At 45.9% G+C, this 6042-nt stretch overlaps 1 long non-coding RNA gene across 2 annotated transcripts in view; it reads left to right on the top strand.

The window, feature by feature from the left end:
- The window catches only part of LOC121017487 (uncharacterized), a 7686-nt gene extending 2506 nt beyond the window's left edge, over positions 1–5180 (top strand). The window contains exons 2-3 of one of the 2 annotated variants that reach the window (XR_005784777.1): positions 1246–1405; positions 4991–5180. This is a non-coding gene — a long non-coding RNA (uncharacterized LOC121017487). Of the gene's footprint in view, positions 1–1245; positions 1406–3575; positions 3767–4990 lie in introns of those variants that run through there. The other variant, XR_005784778.1, reaches the window with a different exon arrangement.
- Positions 5181–6042: the final 862 nt, after the last annotated feature.

The raw sequence follows: 6042 nt of genomic DNA, 5'->3' as shown, positions 1-6042 counted from the left end.
CTAATCATCGGCCCCGCCCATGATTAGGCCCCGCCCCTAGGCCCCGCCCCTCGTCCTCCGCTGCCCCGCGCGCCACCCGAGTCGCTGTTCCGGATCCCGCAGTGTTGCGGCTGCGGGAGCCGCCGGCTCGCCGCCCCCGCGCCTGCACCTGTGCCCGCAGGTGTCGTGCGCCTCGCGTAGTGACAGTCCTCCGGCTGAGGAAGCCTGCCCGGGAGCACCCATGTTGCGCACAACGGCGCTCCCTGGCCTCGTTGCTCTTCTCCCTGAGCACCTACTTCCCAGGTGGCCGGGCGCGCGGGCCCTCAGCCCCATCAGAGCCCTCGGGAGACAAAGGGAGTCGAGCTGGAGTAGGCTCGCTCTCCGAGGACAGGGCGCTCGACGCTAGGGCCAGCCTCAGGGGCGCGGTGTCTATCACAGGAGATGAGTGAATGCATCACAGTGCCCACCACCCTGTCCGAGGGCAAGCAGGCCCTGCAAATGAGGGAAGGGCACCTGGCATTGCCTCCACCCCGGGTCTTAGACATCCCCAGGAATTTCTCTTTGGATAAGGAGGATTCTTCTCCATTATAGGAAAGACAGCAAGGTGAAATGGTGATAAATGGCTTTGACCTACATCCTCTGTGAAAGTCTCAGAAACTCAGGAGCCTGGGGAACGGTGCCCAGCTGAAGCCCCAGCTCATGGTTTCAGTGGGGAAACACAGGCCCAGCAAAGGCAGGCACGGAAGGATGTACTGGCCTCAGATCAGGGCCCAGCTCCTCCAGGAGCGAACAGCCTGGTCCTGTCCCAGGTGGAGGACATAGCTGGAGAGAGGACCCCACTGTCAAAATCCAAAACAAACAGAGACCAACCTTGCAAACTCCCTGAACAGACACCACCAGTTTGGTCATACCAACGAAGCTGAAGGTAGCGGACTTTGCAAGGCTAAGTTGACCCAAGTCATTTCTTGCTGTGCCTCTGAAAAATCAGGAGCAAAGCTTACTCTCTTTTCTGAGGTTGATGTGAAACGGCCACTAGCCATTTCCATCGCTTAGGAAAATTCTGATATGAAAACCAATCCCTGTGGAGAATGAACACTGTGCTTTCTCACCATAGAAGCTGCTCTTTAAGGACACCCCCCTGAGCCCCATTCCGTGTTTTGGTTTGAGTGTTCCCGGCTTTGCCAACCGTCTTTTTGGCGTATACACAACAAACTCAATCATGACGGCTTTGGCCATTCGTTGGTTTTATTTACTTCTGTTACATAGGGACTTTTGACGTTTCATGGTGTCAGAAGTGGGATTCAAACAGAAGACAGCCCCCCACCCCCACCCCACACACAGACCCCGAGGCTGCTGAGCAAACAGACCCTGGCACCCACAGAGCCCACTGAGCTCACCACTTTCTTGTCGACCCTGAAGAGTGAAGGTGAGTCTCTCGAATCTGAGCTCTCTCTCTTAGGTTCTAAGCTGCCCAACTTTATTGTGCATGCCTGCTCAGATGGCCAGTGTTTGTGTGCAAGACTCTCTATTTGCATCCTGTAAGGACCCTTTTGGAGCTGTGTTTTGGAGTCATTTTGTCCTTTAGCAGCTTCTATTTGCCAATCAAAGAATGCATTCCATTTTCTCTCTCTTGTTTTTGAATAAGGTATGAAGGAGATGGGTTTTTGTTATTGTTATTGTTTTTTTTGTGTTTTTTTTTTTGGTTTGGGTTTTTCTTTTTGGGGGGAGGGGTAAGGGAGAAAGGAAGTAATTTTGTCTTGAATTAAAATGATTGTTCCAGAATAAGAAGGGAAAAAGATAGGACAAGATCTAAATGGTTAAAGAATGTTGCAGGTTTGTGGAAAGAGATCTTGAAAAAGGAATTTAATGTGTAGTCAAGCTAAGATTGGAATGGATTTATTTAACTTAAAAAAAAAAAAAAGGATTTTAGGAGAGCCTGGCTGGCTCAATCAATGGAGCATGCCACTCTTGATCTCGGGGTTGTGAGTTCAAGCCCTGTGTTGAGCGTGGAGCCTACTTAAAATTTAAAAAAAAAGGGGGGGGGCGCCTGGGTGGCTCAGTCGGTTAAGCGTCTGACTTCAGCTCAGGTCACGATCTCGCGGTCCATGAGTTCGGGCTCTGGGCTTATGGCTTAGAGCCTGGAGCCTGCTTCCAATTCTGTGTCTCCCTCTCTCTCTGCCCCTCCCCCGTTCATGCTCTGTCTGTCTCTGTCTCAAAAATAAATAAACGTTTAAAAAAAATTTTTTTTAAAGAATTTTAATATCAAGAGTACATGGTACAAAATTAGAATTTGGTTTCTGCTGTTAAAATCACAACATTTTTTTAGATTATCAGTCTGCCCCTAACAAGAAATTGTAAACAAAGGTGTTTCTGTACTTTTAATGTATTTTGCCTGCAAAGCAAAGATTCTGTATTTTATGAAAATAATTTCATGTGCTTTGTCCTTGCCAAGTCTTGGATTAGGTAGGAAAATAACTGAGTCCTCTGTATTAAAAGAACTGAGTTTCATTTTTGCAACTCTGTAACTTTCTGTACCTGCCTGTGAAATTTTAATTGTCACTTGGTAGGAATGAATAACTAAGTACTTTACTGTTTTCACAATGAACTCTGATCCTATTTGATCACGTGTTTTAAACCTTTGGATATTTTTGACAAATTTCTCACATATCAAATTCTAAATGAAGTCCTTTTAACCCCAAACTAACTTTGGGATTTTAAAAAGGATCCCTAGACTATCTCAAAAGATTTGTTCCCTCTCCTTATAAAAGAGATGCTGAACTAATTATGTTTTGTTACATTCCATGGGAAGCATTGTCAAATAAAGAATGAAGTCTTTAGCTGATATCTGTATAAATATATGTTAGTAATAAAAGCATTCCAGAAATTCCATGAAATTCTTGAAGTCTGACATGTCCTGCTATAATGTTATCAGTCATAATTCAGGTTATTGTTTTAAAATATATGTCACATAAAATAACCAAATTTCTGGGGCTTCTGGGTGGCTCAGTCAGTTGAGTATCCAACTTCAGCTCAGGTCATGATCTCAGGGTTTGTGAGTTCGAGCCCCACATCAGGCTCTGTGCTGACCTGCTTCAGATTCTGGGTCTCCCTCTCTCTCTGCCCCTCCCCTGCTTGCTCTTTCTCTCTCTCTCTTTGTCTCTCTCAAAAATGAACATAATTTTTTTTAAATAAGAACCAAATTTCCTTGTCAAAGGCATTATAATGAACTCTCACTACATCTTTAACCATGGCCATTTTTAAGCCTTTTGCCATTTACAGACACTTACTGTTTTATTCTGATGCTTTCACAAAAAACGTTCCTGCAAAAATGCTTCCTTTACAAAGACATTCATGGGAACAACCCTAACAATCAGTCCAGAATGCAGGTTCCCTGAAAACCTCAAGACCATAGCACTGAACTGAGTGAGGATTTCTGAAACTTTAATGGAAAACTGATTGAGTCGTAAAGCCGCTAACTCAAGATGAAGCAAAACAATTTTGTTAATTACAAAACACTGAACAAACTGATAGAGATGACTGTAATTTGGACGACTTCATTTACAACGTTGCTGGTTCTTTAATGTCTTGTTTTCCAGATGTAAAGGATCCTTTTTCTCCTCTTCTGAAGTTATCTATGACTCACAACAGTTTGGTAAAGTGTATCTGCGACAAAGGTTGAAACGTTTTTCTTCCCCCTCCCCCCATTCCTCCAGAAATTAGAAACTCTTGCTATTCTCTTTTTAAATTGTTTTATTTTTTAATTAAATACTCTTATTTTTCATGACAATATGTGTGTTTGCATAAGTTTAAAAATAATCTGTTCTCCCTATAACAACACAAAACTGGCTTGGCTTCCTGGCCTGGAGATGCTTTTGAAAGTCTAATCTGAGTTCCTTTATGAAATATTCCAGCAAAGTAGATTTAAAAGCACCTATAAGGGGCGCCTGGGTGGCGCAATCGGTTAAGCGTCCGACTTCAGCCAGGTCACGATCTCGCGGTCCGTGAGTTCGAGCCCCGCGTCAGGCTCTGGGCTGATGGCTCGGAGCCTGGAGCCTGTTTCCGATTCTGTGTCTCCCTCTCTCTCTGCCCCTCCCCCGTTCATGCTCTGTCTCTCTCTGTCCCAAAAATAAATACACGTTGAAAAAAAAAATTTAAAAGCACCTATAAGGGGGTGCCTGGGTGGCTCAGTTGGTTAAGCATCCAACTTCGGCTCAGGACATGATCTCATGGTTCACGGGTTTGAGCCCCTCTTCAGGCTCTGCCTTGACAGTTCAGAGCCTGGAGCCTGCTTCGGATTCTGTGTCTCTGTCTCTCTTTGCCCCTCCCCTGTTCTCTCTCTCTCTCTCTCTCTCTCTCTCAAAAACAAATAAATAAACATTTTTGAAAAGCACCTATGTGATCAATCACTATTCCTGTGTACTTATGTAAATAATCATACCAAGTATTTGGAAACAGTCTTAATTTGCAAGCAAATTAGTCTTACTGTGGTTATCTTTGATAGACAGGGGATGATTACAGAGAGAAAAATAGGCTTCGATAATACATCTTTGTGGATATCAGATTCTAGTGCTGTTTCTTGTCTCTGAGATTTTGTTTTCTACCTGTAATCTGGACTGCATCCTGAATTCTTCCAGTTTCCTCCAAACTTTGGCTAGAATTTTCCAAACTAACATTTCCAATTCTCCCAGTCTCTGGACTTGGAATCTTTATGAAACTAAAACCATCCTTTGCCCAACGCTGGACAACTCGATATCAACTTCGGAGAGCTCAGCACAACAGCTCGTGTGTGGACGGCGACCCGTGCCTGGGGCCGTGTGACTGCTTGGAAAGATCCCCAGGCACATTCATGCCGCAAGCCAGAGAAACGGGTCAGATCACCACTGCCCTGCTCTCGCCTCATCTGAAGAGTCTCCAACCCCGACGTCTGCAAACTCAACTGGCCGCTCTCCAAACTCAGAAACTGAATTTGTAATTTGCTTGAAGTATTAACCTTTTTCTTTTGTTGCCGTAGAAATCTCTGTCGTTAAACTACCCGCTCGCTCGTGTCGTATAGAGACCTGATTTAGATGGAGCCCAACTGAGGCACTGGCCAACACCCTCAAGTTCACCCTGTCCTAAGCAACTGTTGGGCGATGCGACTGTTAAGACATTATGCGTGCTTTTGAAAAATAACTTAAAAAAAATATAACGCATTTAATGTATTTGAATTGTGACATCTTCGCTCCTGGGAACCTCGGCTCCGGGGAACTTTTCAGTCCTCAGGTATTGCTGCCCTTACGGTCACCATGCTGGCCTCTCCAGTACCTTGTACACTCTCCAGGGTTTGAAATGCGGTAGGCAGCTCCTGGTGTGCCGAATGGTACCCATTAGGACCAATCCCCTGGATGAAATCAACAAGAACCACAGAAATGATGGAGACTGAGACCACGGCCCTTGGGCCTGAGGACTCAGCAAATCTGAAGGTGAGGGAACCCCACTGACAGAGCCACCAGAAAGGGGACCCCTCTGTCAAAATCCAAAACAAACAGAGACCCACCTTGCAAACTCCCTGAACAGACACCGCCAGTTTGGTCATACCAACGAAGCTAAGGTAGCGGATTTTGCGAGGCTAAGTTGACCCAAGTCATTTCTTGATTGTGCCTCTGAAAATCAGAGCAAAGCTTCCTCTCTTTCCCGAGGTTGATGTGAGAGGACCGCTAACCAATTCCCTGCCGTTTAGGAAAATTCTGATGCGAAAACCAAACCCTGTGGAGGTTGAACACTGCTTTCTCACCATAGAAGCCGCTCCCTAAGGACACCCCCCGAGCCCCCTTCTGTGTTTTGGTTTGAGTGTTCCCGGCTTTGCCAACTGTCTTTTTGGTGTATACACAACAAACTCAATAATGACGGCTTTGGCCATCCGTTGGTTTTATTTACTTCTGTTAGGTAGGGATATCTGGCGCCTCCCAAGTCACGTGGCCCGCCAGCCCACCAACGCCACCCCCCCCTCCCCAGCACTAGGATGGGAGGCCGAGCCCCTTGACCGTTCCTGGGTCCGTCTTGCAGAAAAAGCGAGCTGCCCCA

Source organism: Herpailurus yagouaroundi, unplaced genomic scaffold (genome assembly GCF_014898765.1).
Source record: "Herpailurus yagouaroundi ecotype Mexico unplaced genomic scaffold, PumYag 216, whole genome shotgun sequence".
Lineage (NCBI taxonomy): Eukaryota > Metazoa > Chordata > Mammalia > Carnivora > Felidae > Herpailurus > Herpailurus yagouaroundi.
The sequence above is the reverse complement of the archived record's forward strand: the minus strand, read 5'-3'. Positions and strand labels throughout refer to the sequence as shown.